General features: G+C 42.5%; 1 long non-coding RNA gene across 1 annotated transcript; it reads left to right on the forward strand.

Annotated features, from left to right (window-relative positions):
* Positions 1 to 5,484: 5,484 nt before the first annotated feature.
* LOC309843595 lies at positions 5,485 to 14,360 on the forward strand. The gene is made up of 5 exons (XR_014300238.1): positions 5,485 to 5,782; positions 10,545 to 10,731; positions 11,757 to 11,891; positions 12,970 to 13,100; positions 13,465 to 14,360. It is a non-coding gene; the product is annotated as an uncharacterized lncRNA (long non-coding RNA).
* The last annotated feature ends 748 nt before the right edge of the window (positions 14,361 to 15,108 follow it).

Raw genomic sequence — 15,108 nt, forward strand, 5'->3', positions numbered from 1 at the left:
AAATGGGCTAAGCTTTATGACAATGAAAAAAGAAGAGTAGAGCAAATAAATAAGAAAAGAAAAGCAACAAGGAAAATAAGTTAGATGTCAATGTAATGAGGATAAAGAATAATAAAAAAGATAAATGCAAAATTGACTCTTTGGAAACATTAATTCAAAGGAGACCTTTGGCAAGAAAGAATAAGAGAAAAGAGGGAAAACATCAAAAAGGTTAACATGTAGTACAAAAGAAGGAGAAGCAAACACAGACACAACAGAAATTTTAAAATAATAAGAGACTGCTATGCTATTGATATCTTATTTATTTGGTAAACTGGACAGAGTCAATGAATTCCTAGAAAAAAATCAAATACTAAAATTAATATAACAAGAAATAGAGAAATTAGTGCACCCATAATTATTTTATTTTTTAAAATCAATCAATCAATCAATCAATTAACTAATTTTTAAATTAATATATAATGTATTATTTGCCCCAGGGGTACAGGTCTGTGAATCATCAGGCTTACGCACTTCACAGCACTCACCACAGCCCATCCCTCCCCAATGTTCATAACCTAACCACTCTCTCCCTACACCCTTTCCCATCCCTCCAATCCTCAGTTTGTTTTATGAGATTAAGAGTCTCTTATGGTTTGTCTCTCTCCCCAACCCATCTTGTTTCATTTTTTCCTTCCCTACCCCCAAAACCCCACTTTGCCTCTCAACTTCTTCATATTAGGGAGATCATATGACAATTGTCCTCTGATTGACTTATTTTGCTCAGCATAATACCCACTAGTTCCATCCATGTTGTTGCATATGGCAAGATTTCATTTCTTTTGATGGCTGCATAGTATTCCATTGTATGTATGTGTGTGTGTGTGTGTGTGTGTGTGTGTGTGTGTGTGTATCTCGCATCTTCTTTATCCATTCATCTGTTGATAGAGATCTAGGTTCTTTCCATAGTTTGGATATTGTGGACATTGCTGCTATAAACATTGGTAGGCACATGCCCCTTCAGATCACTACATTTGTATATTTAGGGTAAATACCCAGTAGTGTGCACCCATAATTATTAACAAAACTTCCCTTAGGGTCTCACTCACTCCCTGTCTGCAGTCTCTGCACAGAAGTCTTCATGGGTGCTCCACAGGCTTATAAGGAACACTAGATACCTAGTTTATGTAAGTTCTTCCAGAAGATAGTAAGACAAGAGCAAACTAGCTTATCTTTATGAGACTGGTCTAATTTTGATCTCAAGCCAGATAAGAAAAATTGATTTTTTATTTTTAAAGATTTTATTTATTTGACAGAAAGAGAGGGCAAGCACACAAACAAGGAGAGTGGCAGGCAGAGGGAAAGGGAGAAAGCAGACTCCCCACTGAGCAGAGAGCCCAGTGAGGGCCTGGGCCCCAGGATCCTGAGATCATGACCTGAGCCAAAGGCAGATGCTTAACTGACAGAGCCACCCAGTCACCTTCAGAAAAGAAAAACTTTAAAAATGGGCTCATTTGTCAATAAAATATAGACTAACCAAATCTAATAGTGTATTTTAAAGATGTCATGATCAACTAGGGGTTTCTCCCCAAATGCAAAGAAGATACAATGTGGAAAAAATTTAATAATGAAATGCTTATCTTAATAGACTAGGGGAGAAAAATCTTATCATTATTGCAATTTATACACAAGAAAATGTTCAGATTTAAAATTTCTTTGTAAGAAAAATTCTTCAGAAACTAGAAAGATCAAGGCATTTCCTTAATATGATTAAAGTTATATTCCAAAAACCTATGACAAATATATCTAATAGAGCAACTATAGCATATTATGTATAAGACCAGAAAAAAGATCTCTTGATGCCAGCACTTCTGTTTTCAGAGTACTGGAGGTCCTGACCCAGGCAAAAGTAATGTAAGCTTTTAGGAAAACAAATAAAACCATTGTTATTTGCAAGTGGTATTACCTCTACTCTAAAACAATCCAACAACAGCAACATTCAAACTTTTGGAGCTATCAAAGGGATTCAGTAAGTTTAAGGCTACGAAATTAAACCCCAAATAACAATAGAATTTCTCTATACTTGCACCAAATATAACAAAAATTAAGATATTGTTTATAATTGCAACAAAACCCAGGACATATTTAGGCATTAACATGTGCAGGAAGATGTACACTTTATAGTTCTAAGTACATTGAACATTATATAAATAAATAAAGGGACATTTATTTGGATGTAATGACTTAAACTCTCACAAAATTCATCTTTAAGCATAGTGAACATTATTCAGCATTCCAGCTGGACTTTAAAAAGAACTTGATAGATTTCTGAACATCATTTAGGAGAAGGAAGATCACAAAATATCTAACCTTAAAAACATTAAAAATAGGAGTAGGTCCTGACAACAATGATGAAACCCTTGAGGAGCCAACCTATGAAGAGGCTGTAGTTTAGGAATCCCCGTGTGACCCCCCAAGGGTTGGATCAACACCCCTTAACCCCATCCCCAACAGTGTTGTAATCCCCCAGGACTTGAGGAGGGACAGCCTAGACGTCAAGAGGAGCTGGATAGAGCCAGACTAGAAAAACAAGTGGGCTAAGAGGGGTCTATGACCCCAGAAGCCTGGAAAAGCTCCAATTAGCTTTGACTTTGGGGACTAGGGGTTGTAGCCACTGTTCCTGATCTGCAGAGCTCGGTGGTGTGATGCCTCCCAAACTCTAGCCTCTCAGTCCACCCACTGTCTAAGATGTCAGCTTTGGTCACTCTGATGTTGACGTTTTATGTGAAAATAACTGGACAACCCCCTTAAAGACTTTCCAATGATATATTCATCTCTGCACCAGACCCATTCATTCATTTGACCAACATTTCCCAGCGCCTACTATGTGTCAAGAACTGTTTCCACTTGGAGAACTTAACACCGAGGGGAGTCAGGCTGTTGTGAGTCCTTCCCAGCTGAGATGTAGGTGGCACAAATTGGGTCTTGAGGTAACACTCAGTGACCTACCCCGTATCTGATATCTTCAGGGTTAGGTGGAGGGTGAGGGGAGGGGTGATCCAGAGAATCTGGAGAAGGAGGAAAAGAAACTTCTGAACAACTGTTCTGGGTGCTCTGCCTCTATTAGCTCTGTTAGGCTTCCTAGCCTTGTGAGGTGTTGTTAATATCTTCATTTGAAAAATGGAATTTCAAGGGGGCAGAGAAGCTTATGTATTTGCACAGGGGCACTCTGCAAGTAAATATCCTAAAAATAATCTTAACTCCTCAGATCCCAAAGCCCATTGTATTTTCAATTCAAAGTCATCCACAAATCTTTCAATCTCTGTTTTGGACAACTGCTGGACAGAGGTAGGAGACTTCCTATAGACAGAATGGTGGACCAGTTGTGTCTGCAACCAGTGTGGCTGATGTGGCCAGGAGTGTGCCCAGCCTCTTTGATGAGCAAAGCTAATCCAAGCCATGATAGGCCCTGCTCCAAGGAGTGAACAGTTTCTGCCCAAGGCCTCAAGAGCTGTCTTCAGTGCAAGGTCCCCATCCTATGGGAAAGCAGTGGAGAAAACTGCCCCAGGGGAAGGGACTTCCAATTTTGAGATGGGTAGGTGGAGGTCAACAAGGATAAAACATAAGCTTGGAGAGAGGTGGCAGAGTATCTAAGGCTCCTTGAGACATTTATGAGGTGCAGGAACCAGTGGCACAGTGTCTAACCATGTAAGCCTCACCCCTGTCCTCTGACCACAGGGTTTACCGCTGTCCCTGGTCCTGTTTCCTTGGATCCCAACAGAACATCAGATTTTCTGGAATTGTGCTGTGGCAAGTGATGTAGGTTTTAGCCACTGGGAGCTGCTCGACCATCACTGACCCAGTCTCCTGAGAGGTGAGCTCCCCACTTAGGTCTTCATTCTCTGTGTGGTCTCTGTCTAATGCATTCTAGTGCTCTTCATGTTCTCCTTACCCTGGCCCCAACAGCTCACATTCAATAAAGTGAAAAGTCTGGCCCAAACAAAAAAGACCACAACAAACAAACAAAACAAAAACCCCCGTGTCCTCAAAACTCATTAAAAGTATATTCTAGCTCTTACAGAAATCAAAAAGCCTACAAAATCATTGAAATAAAAGAGTTTAGCATATGTTCAAGAACAGATACATATATCAATGAAGAACTCAAAGACAGTCCTATGAATATACAGAATTTCATATACAATCAATGTGGCACCACAAATCAATAGGGTATTGACAGTTGGTTTATTAGGTGAGATTGAAAAAAGTGGCTCACTGTATGGAGAAAAATAAAATTGGATTCTATTCATACCACAACTGAAAGTGAATTTCAAAGGAATTCAATACCTTATTATAAGTAGCAACACTATAAACTTAATAGTAGAAAAACGTAAAATATCTTTGTGACAAAGAAGTAAGGACAATCATTTGAAATGAAACCTTGAATGACTACTTTAGGATAAAATATGATAAATTTCATGACATTCACATTAAGGTTTCTGCTCAATAAAGGATGCTATAGACAAAACTATTAGATGCTAGAATGGGAGCAGGTAGTTGCAGCATCTAAGACTAACAAAGGATTAATAGGAGGACTCTAGAAGAAAACAACCACAAAAGAAAAATAGACAAAGTATATAAATAGACAATGTAACCAGAAGAGGACATCCTACAGGCCATCAAACATATGGAGGAGTGTTCAAATTCATTAGCAAGTGGATAAAAACAAATTAAAGGAATGAGATATTACTATACATATACTAGGTTGGCAAAAAGTGGGAGGCTGGAAAATGCCAAGTGGTGAGCCAGGATGGGAATTTGAGACTAGAGGATCTGTCAAGAGCCTCTGGAGAGCAATCTGGCCCTTAGAAAAACAAGAATATGCACGGATGTAAGGGGTCATGCACAAGGATGTCTTCTGCCACATAGTTTGCAACGGTGAAGAGTTGGAAGCAATTGGAACATCCATTGCTGGGTCAGTGGCCAGGTAAGGTGTAGACATCCATACTGTGCACATCAGATGTACACCTAGCAACTAAACTAGAGAGGTGTAGTGATGAATGACAAAAGGCGTAAGAAATGAAAGGAGGCAGCTAACACAATCCAAGTTACATAAATTAAAAATACATGCACGGAGAACCACAAGGAAGCCCATTTTGCAAGAATACAAACAAACAAAAGAGATCCACATTAAACACATTAGCATGCTTGCCTGTGGGGAGGTGGTGAGAAGTTGGGGAATGAGCATGGAGAATGGGGATAAAAGGAGATTTTTTTTTTTTTTAAACTTGCCTTCTGGGACAGGCAAGCTACTTAATTGGGTTTGGAGGGAGGATCATTTGATGCGATGCTCTCAGGCTGTCAGTTACGAAACAATAGGCGAGGTGTTTGGATGCGTCAGATCCCTGGGCTCATCAACTCCAAGGCTGGAAATAGAATCCAGAGCTCAGGAGCCTGCCTCCCACAGATGGGGTCAGAGGTGCTAGATGCTGGGCTTCTAATTGGACACGCTGTGTCAGAGAGCAGAGCAGGGGCTTCCAACACACTGCACAGGCTGCATGTTTAGACTCTGTGACGCATTTTAGAGAGAAAGTGAGAAACAACAGTGACACTTTCGCATCCTGTGATTAAGCCCCAGGAGTCAGCTATCGGTGCTGTTATTTTACAGTTACAGCTCTGTCAACTGTCACTCAGATTGTGTTCCTAAATGCCCTTGGGCATCAACGGACATATTTCCAGAAGCACTCTGCGATGTCCTCAGGGCGTGCTGAGAACACAGATGCCTTCTTTTAGACAAATATGAAAAGTAAGCTCCTATTATAGTCAACAAGACTGTATTATAAACTTCAAAGTTGCTAAGAGACTAGATCTTAAAGATTCTCGCCACAGAAAAGAAATGATAATTACGTGGCTCCTTAGAGGTGTGAGTTAAGGCTGTGATGGTAATCACATCGTAATATACAGATATATCAGATCAACCATTGTACACTTTAAACTTACACAATGTTATATGTTAATAATATCAGAATAAAAAATTAAACAGATAAATGAAAACAACCCCCCATCCACACACATAGTTTCTGACCACTATAGCTTTCTTCTTGGCAAGGGGGAGTCCCCATTTCCTGCCCCCTTGTGTATAATTTTACCATTCCTGTGTTGTCTAGGTGGTTGAGAACCTAGGTAAAGCAGGTGGCCTATGGAGGCTCACTTAGGGCGGGGCAAACCAAAATGCAGATTCACTGGTCAGTCTGACCACCTCTCTCCAAGTCCCCAGATCCACTCAACAAGTTATTGATGTCTTTGGCATACATACTAGTGCCTCAGACCTAACTGGAATTGAGCCCATCTCCAGATTATGGGCTCTGGAGCTAGTTCTGCTGCCACTTACCCAGTATCCTCTTTGTTAGGAGAGCTCAGGGTTCCCACCTGGATCTGCATGTCCTATTTCCATGTTTGGTGTGTCAACCTTGTTGTTATGACCTGTTTCTGCCTTACTCTTCCTGTGTAATTCTGCTAGTCATCATGGAACTGGGAATATTTGTTCTTTTTTAAGCATCTCTCCAGAGCTAGGTACAGGGATAAAAAGGTAAACACAAACAGATCTGGAACCTTCTTTCAGGGAGGTCACAGTCTTGTGGGGGGACACATAAGACATTCATAGAAATGACTGAAGAAAGTCCTGTGACATTGTTTTAAAGTAGGTTAGGGATTTCTTTTAGTCAGGTATAGTAAAATTTGACTGATATATATAGATAAATCCATCTATCTATATATGTATCATGAAATTACCACCGCAGTAAGTTAAGCTAACCTCATCTTATATAGATACAAAAAATAGCAAAAGAAAAAATTTTTTTCCCAAATGTATAAGAAGTTTATGTTTACAGCAACAGGAAATACCATACACCATGCATAGTGACAAGGAGAAGAATCAGGGTCAGTCAGGAGGCAGAGAGAGGGAAAGAACAGAGCATGGTCCAGGGCCTTTACTGGGGTTTTGGTGGGAAGGAGTGGGCAAGCAGGGCAGGTGTTCTGAGTAAATTTAGGATTGAGCAGTTTGAATAATTGCAGCAGGCTCTGGATGGTAGGTCCCTAATTGTCTAGCACCTGGCCCTGGGGTGATTTAGTGCAGGGGGAATTCAGTGTGTGAAAGTTTGATAAAAGAGATAGTATGGGGGTGCCTGGGTGGCTCAGTGGGTTAAGCCGCTGCCCAGGTCATGATCTCGGGGTTCTGGAATCGAGTCCCGCATCGGGCTCTCTGCTCAACGGGGAGCCTACTTCCCCTTTCTCTCTCCCTCTGCCTGCCTCTCTGCCTATTTGTGATTTCTCTCTGTCAAATAAATAAATAAAATCTTTAAAAAAAATAGAGATAGTATGGTGTAGGCTCTGGGTTGGTTGATTTCTATATGAAATGCATCTTGCAACGGGAGTCCTTTACCATCTGTAGGAAAATATCTGCCTTGCAAGAACCAGTTACTTCAACATCAAGGTCTCAAAAGCCAGAATATCAAGAATACAGAAAATAAGAAAATATAGTCAATGCAGTAAGCAATTAAGTTCTTCAAGAGTTTGTAAAAAAGGAACTGTTTTAACCTGGGTCAGGAATGGCTTCTGTAAGGAAATGATGAGGAAAGTGAAGGCTACAGACTGAATGGAAGTTAGCTAGGAGGGGATAGGAGCCACATTTGATGTTGAGGAAATGGCATGTGCAAAGGTCCTGGTGTGGTAGCAGGCCCTAAGGGGGACTGAGGAACAGACAGGTAAGACTAGGCTGAGAAGAGGTAGGACTTGGGAGACAAATAGAGACAGACTCTACAGGAACTGATGCATAGTGTTAGGGATTGGGATATCGATTTGAGAAAAATGGCTAATCATTGAAGGACTCTAAGTAGAGAGTGGTCAAGATCCCACGTATTTTGTTGGTTTCTCATACCTGACCTGGGCATGAACAGAACCTTCCTCTGGGTAAGTGGATCCTGTTGCTCCCCCTCCAGCTACTAGGATCACCATCAGTGGAGTATGGCTACTCCCCTACCTTCCCCAGCAGATGGAACGTCCTCAGACAGTCGGCTGCCCAGGCATGCTTGTGTTTGTTTCCCCCAGCTGCTTTGTTGCATAGCCTGGGCCAGTCCCTCAGTGCCCACTCTCTAGCTCTTACCTTCCTCTCTTGCCCATATAGCTGCCATTCCTGTGAAGGAAGGGGCATTCTAGTGGGCTATACTTCAACTAAATTCTGCAAAAATTGGAAGGATTCAATGAAAAGTTGCTCTTCTGCCGGGAAGCAGACTCTCTTCCTACTGAAGGAGAGATTGGTGTGCAGAGAGGCATAGAGCTGAAATCAGGCCGGCTTCTTCCCATTAAAAATGCAGGAATAACAAGTCAGCAAGGCTTTGATGCGAGTATGCAAAACCTAATTTGGAGCAATTAGATATAAGGCAAATAGCTCTATGTGTCCAATTATGAATTTGTGGGAGAATTAGTTCCACAGTGATCTTGAGATTACTTTCTTGTTCTTAGAGTCCTGTGTTTAAAATACAGAAGGAACTTATGGAATGAATAAGTCACAAGGATGAAAGGCACAGCTTAGGGAGAATAGTGGTCTTGTAATAGCATTGTGTGGTATAGAGTTGTGGTTAGAATATCATAGCCTATAGATTCGTCCAATCTGTATGTTGTACAGGCAAACCAATATAACATTGTGTGTCATCTTTGCTTCAATTAAAAAAAAAAATTACAGCAGGGAGGTGCCTGGGTGGCTCAGTGGGTTCAGCCTCTGCCCTCAACTCAGGTCATGATTTCAGGGTCCTGGGATGGAACCCATCAGTCTGTCTCTCTGCTCAGCAGGGAGCCTGCTTCCCCTTCTCTCTCTGCCTGCCTCCCTGCCTACTTCTTGTGATCTCTTTCTCTCTGTCAAATAAATAAATAAAATCTTAAAAAAAAAAAAAAATACAGCAGGAAATGATCTTCTGCATCTGGTTAATTTGCCTTCCCAACCTGACTTGTTTCATTTGACTCTTCCCTGGGTACTTTTAGATTACTGGTTTTGGTCCAAACTTGGAAGAAAAACCAAACCAAAACAGCCAAATGGATGAGAGTGGGAAGCAGTGGGGCAGGGGAGGCATGTACTTTAAAGTAGTCTGGGGGTGACAAGGAGGGCCTGAGTAAAGAGTAATTATCCTGGGGAGCCACTGCTGGGGTGGGGGGTGGGTGCTAGCCCTGCTCCGGGCCTGCACGAATTCAGGAGAGGTTGGAAGTGCAGTCCTCAGCGGGCTGCTGGCGAGCTGCTGCTAGTTTAAATATTGGGAAGTTTAACCCTGAGTCACACGGTGGAAGGAACACAGGACTTGGAGACCAACGACCCACGTTTGGATCTCAGTTCAGCCACGTTCTAGCTGCGGGGCCTTGGGCAAAACAACTCAGTTTTTCTCTTTCCTTGTCTGTAAAATGAGAAGATTGATGTAAATGACTTCGTCTGCAAGAGATGGGGGTGGATTGCTCTCCGTAGCGCTGCCTTCGCTACCTTCGCAGGACGTGTGAGGGTCTCTTTAAACTGATGGTGGCTCCCACCCTCAGCGACGTCTGGAAGCTCTTCATTAAAGGCTCCAGCTTGAGGCGGTTAGCGCTCTCATTAAAATGCAAATTAATTCTCCACACAGCTGCCCTAGTAGTTTTCCTTGTGTTGTCATTTATTTCCTTTCTCTACTTAGAAAGTGTGACGGTAATGAAGCCCAAACTCCTTAACCTGGCATTTCAAAGTCCCCCCTAACCTTGCTCTACACTATGCAGAGGCCAATGTGGGTGCGCCGTTAGGAGGCTGGCAGTGTGGGGGCGTGGTTGGGAGGCAGAGGCTGTGGGGGCGTGGTTAGCAGGTCACACTGGCCTGGGAATGTCTCAGGGGCTCTTAGTAAATACCTGAGCTTGGCAAAAACACGCGCCTTCAGGGGCGTCTCGGTGGCTCAATGGGTTAAGCCTCTGCCTTCCGCTCAGGTCATCATCTCAGGGTCCTGGGATCCTGGGATCAAGCCCCACATCGGGCTCTCTGCTCAGCCTCTCTCTGCTTGCTTCTCTGCCTACTTGTGATTTCTCTGTCAAATAAATAAATAAATGTTTTTTTTTTTTTATCTGCCTTCAGTTTCCTTCTCCGTAAAGAGGGAATAATAAGAGTACCTATCTCATAAAATTCTTACAAGGATGAGTGTTATAATTTATTTAAAACACTTAACCCTGTGCTTGGAACAAGGTAAACATTTAATAAACGTTAACTGTTGTTGGGGAGAATCGAATTCCATTTTCTCCAACAGATCTGTTTTCTCCCCACTCTGTACCTTGCCCTTGTCATTCACTCAGTAGAGCCTGTTCTTACGTAATATTTTTTCCTACCTGAAATCTTTCTTCAAGAACTTGTTCAAATACCACCATACCCATGAAGGCTTTCTTAAGCTTCTGGGAGAATTAATTACTCTTATTCCCTCTTGGCCCTATCCTTGTGCCTCTCTGGAGAATGTATTTTATTCTCTTTTATCTGACGATGATTTATGCATGTATCTTTTTCACTCCATTCCCAGCCACCATCCTGTGAGCTCCAAGAGGGCATGGAACACAGCTTCTTCTGTCTTGAATAATTCAATCAGTTCAAGATACATTTGGTGGAGAAGCAAATGACCGAATGAATTCGTAGTGGATGGTTATTCACATGGCACTTTCTGTCATTACTACAGATTGATTCTACCAGAGGGCAGGACTTCAAGTAAGGTAAGTTCCAATATGGTTGGTGATCACAGGGCAAAGGTTGAAGTGTGTGATGCGGCCGTGGAGAGACAGGTCTGTGTGGGGCCAAAGAAGATGTATGATTCCCAGAGAAGAGCTACTTCCTTTTTAAAATAAAAAAAACACCGGGGTTGGGGGGAGCTCTGTGACCTTGGTTTGAGTTGATGGTGATGAGTAATTACATGAGAGATGATAAACAAACATGCACAAAATGATGTAAATCTGAATGTAGCAAAGCCCATATCCATCTTGCTGGATTTTGCACCTCTAGTTAAAAACCCCTAGTGATAGTGGTTTTTGAAGGAGGGAAATGCTTCTAGCAAAGGTTAATGGGAATCATGTGGGAGGAATGCACCACGTAGCTTATGTAAGACCCAATTATACAAAACTGGGTTCTAACAATCCCAGTTAGCTTTAGATTTGTCTAATGGAGATTCTACTTGTTTAAAAGATGATGATCAAATTCTCAAGTTTAAGTTTACTTCACTTAAGTGATCACACTTTCAAGTGGGATAAAATAGTGGGATTATGTAGGTGAAAGTTGTCATCTCAATATGAATAGGGGGTTGAGAGTTTCTATACCTGTCCAGCATGATCACCAGGTACCTCACTAGACCTGGGGCAGCAGAGAGAAGAGAATAGTGGAAGAAGATTTTTGGGAAGTCTTTGGAAATCTTTCCATTACCATGGCCTCTGGGAAATGACACAACCAACAGGATGCTCTTGACATTTTACCGCTTTTACTTTCTGTGTTCTTTTCATGCTCCATTCCAGTAGTTTCTGTCAGCTTCTCAATATTCACTTTAATCAAAACTAGGAGTCTCATCCCAAGTCTCCAGAAACCAAACAAAAGTCCTCCCTCCCAAGTTTCCTGACCTTGAACTCAGCGATTGCTCCAGGTTCTACCCATCAGAGTCTTTAACTACTTACTCAGACTCTCTCTCTTGTCCAGTTCCTTAGCATTCATGATTGATTTAGGATAATTTTGTTGTTGTTGGTTTTTTTTCTAGCCTTGTGTACAACTGGTACCTTCCATGTGTCCATATTTCCAGATTCTGGAATTGGGACAAGCAGAGCAAGCTCTTGTATTCAGCCCATGGAGGCCATTTCCTCAACCCCAGCCACCTGATTACATGGGAAATGGGGTCATGGGAAATGGGGTCAGTCTATTTGTTTTCTCTTTCTCCCTTAAGGAGTAGCTAAGTTGCTATAGAAAATAAATCTCATAATGTACCAGGAACTTTACATTTATTATAGCTTCCATTTAATCCTTGTAAAGGTAGGAAATATTACTAAGAGGCAGAGTCAGACATCATACCCTGGTTGTCTGAGCATAGGTCATTTGTGTTTATGACACTCTGAGGCTCAGTTTCCTTGTCAATAAAATGGTGATGATACTAGTTTGAATCACAGAAAATTGTCTATATTCAACCATTTTTAATACAAAAATGTCAATTTCAGACGTTCAACATGTAGTATAAAGTTAGTAAAGATAGAGTAATTGTCAAGAATGTGACACATAGCAAACATGATTAACATTAGCTATTATAATTGTACCATGTGCTTCATTTTTAGTTTAACTTTGTGTGTGCATGTGTAGTTTCCTGCTTCCTGAGTTATAGCTATAGTGCTGTCCCTAAAACTAGGCAGATAGTAAAAGCTCCATTAATACTTATTGAATTGAATTGGAATTGACTGAATTTGTAAACAGAACAAAACAAAACTTGTCCTTTTTCTATGAATTTCAGAGTGGAAGTAATTTTTGACCAAAAACCATATTCATTCCATCTGTGCCATCGTTGCTGGTGGATGGTTAATAGGTCCTGATTTAACTTTTCTTATCTAAGAATTCTGAAAAATGGTTTCTCATTGTCCTATTGTAGCTAAAAGCTACGAGATCCTATATCAAGACCCAAAGACCAGGATACCAAGTCTCTTTCTTGTTTTAAAAAGAGACCCATTCTTTTACTAGGCTTAGTATCTTTGGGTTTGGGAGACATAGCTAACCTCTGGAACATGCAATGTATTCTGGAAAAGCACAAGTGGGGGAAAGAGGCTCTGGACCTGGAGGGTCTAGAACAGTCGCATATTTTGTGAATCACATGAAGGGGGCGGGATCAGCCTGTGTTTTGGACAATTGAAGAAAGTGCTGTGTAAAATGGCAGCTGCCTGGGGGTGGGGGGGTGGGGCATGGAACAAAGTCTTCTATTCTTCTCTTGGCAGTTTTCATCCATCTTAGCCAATTTCCAGGTTTCCCGGCTGCCTGAAATCATCTGCATCCCTCCTCTGCAGAATTAATCAAGATCTCCTCCACTGCTCCTTGAGAACAGTCGCTGACAGCCCATTGCATTTAGGTTTGTATAGATGGTTTCCTCAAAAACCATTTTCTCCCACTAGACTATGTGGGCAGCCCTCTTATGAATCTTATTCATGTTGGAACATTGTTGCCTAATGCAGTGGTTGGCACAAAGAAAATATCCCATAAATGCTTGCTAATAATGATAGCACAATATTTACCGAATGTTTATATGTTCTGATTGAGTTTGCACAGAACCCATATGCACCGTGATCGTTTCTATTCTATAGGGGGAGGAAGCAAAAACAGACAGAATAACCTGATCAGGCGTCCACAGCTCGTGAGGGGCAGAGGAATGGTTCAAACCCAGGCAGTCTGGCGCCAGAACGGGCCTGTTAACGGCATCTTTCTCCTTTTAATAGATGGAGGATTCTTGACTTTGGGGGAAGATGAAGAGTAATGAAGCGATTCAGAGGAAGGAATTCACTGTTGTGGGAGAAAACCTGGATTTTATGTCCCGGAGCTTTTGACGGATATTGTTAAAGGACCAGAACCCCGACTTGAGCTGATGGGTGCTAGGGAGGGAGACACAGGGAATTTAGAGATTTCAGAGTTGAGGTCGGGGAACAAAAATGCCCAAAAGGGACTCTGAAGCGTCTCTTTCACTAAGAACACTCGAATTGGCTCAGCAGCCAAGATGGCTGGGAGCCTTCGGGCTGGCAGCGATTTCGGGGTTAGCTTTAGAGGCCCCTGGCTCCTCTGACCCACGGCTGCTGCGTTGAGGGCATCTTCAGCGTGGTGCTCTGGACACCCACGCGTCGTGACATTTCAGCCTTGTTCCCGAGTCTCATTAGGACAGAGCCAGGGGATGACGGTAATGAATGGCTGCGCCTCCGTGAATCCATAATGTGCAAATTGCTTCCGCCGTGCGCCTTGGTGCAGAGCTGCGCGGGGAGACTGATGATTAAACCGTGAACCTGGCCTCCGGCTGGGGCGCCGGCGGCTCGCGCCCGGAATGAGGTGTTCGCTTCCATTCAGATCTGCGGCCGATCCGCCCGAGCCTGTGGGCCCCAGCGGACCGTGACTCACGTCTTATTCCCTGGAGCCGCGTGTGTTTTGACTTTCAATTCATCCGTCTGACGCCACGCCGGGGCTGAAGTCAAGACAGCCTGTGGCAGAAGCAGCTTCCCAGAACAAATTCCACCCCCGCCAGAGGGAGGCTGGAGAGGCGAGCTTGCTCCCAGCAGTTACGCAAACACTCCTTTCTTCCCTTTTCTAGTTGTGAAGAGGCTGCAAATGACTTGCCTTGCAGGGGCATCCTGAAATTCATTGTAATCACATTGGAATAAAGGAAATTATCTTTTAGCTTGGTTACAGTTTCAAAATTCAGATATGGCTAGCCCGGTTTCAGTGAAATTCTCAAGGATTGGGAGGTGAATGATAAACAGTCAGTAGATCTGCAGAGTGCCTCAAACTTGCCAGAGCATTTCTACAACTGTTACATAACTGGATTCTGGCAGCAGCTCTCTTACGCCCTTATCCCTGGTAGCAACACTGTCATTTGGCAAATTAAGAAACGGGGGCTCAGAAAGGTTGAATAATTTTGCTGAGGTCATACAGCCAGGTGGAACATCAGGGCGGAACCCAGAAGCCCACCTTCCCTCAGACATAACTGTTGCCTGTTGGATTCATTCTGAGGCAAGTTTTACTGAGGAACTAAAACGTCTTTATTTTTATTTTTTTTAAACTCTTTTCCTTTTTTTTTTTTTTTAAAGATTTTATTTATTTACTTGAGAGAGATCACAAGTAGGCAGAGAGGCAGACAGAGAGAGAGAGGAGGATGCAGGCTCCCCGCTGAGCAGAGAGCCCGATGCGGGGGCTTGATCCCAGGACCTGAGACCATGACCTGAGCAGAAGGCAGAAGCTTTAACCTAGTGATTAACTCTTTTGGTAATGGGAGCCCTTTGAGGAAAGCAGGACAAATCCTCATTGCCAACTTGCCTCACCAATGACTGTAATTCAAGTTATAGTACTATTTTAAACCAGTTTATATCAATAGTTGTATC

This window comes from Mustela nivalis (assembly GCF_964662115.1).
Source record: "Mustela nivalis genome assembly, chromosome: 11".
Classification (NCBI taxonomy): domain Eukaryota; kingdom Metazoa; phylum Chordata; class Mammalia; order Carnivora; family Mustelidae; genus Mustela; species Mustela nivalis.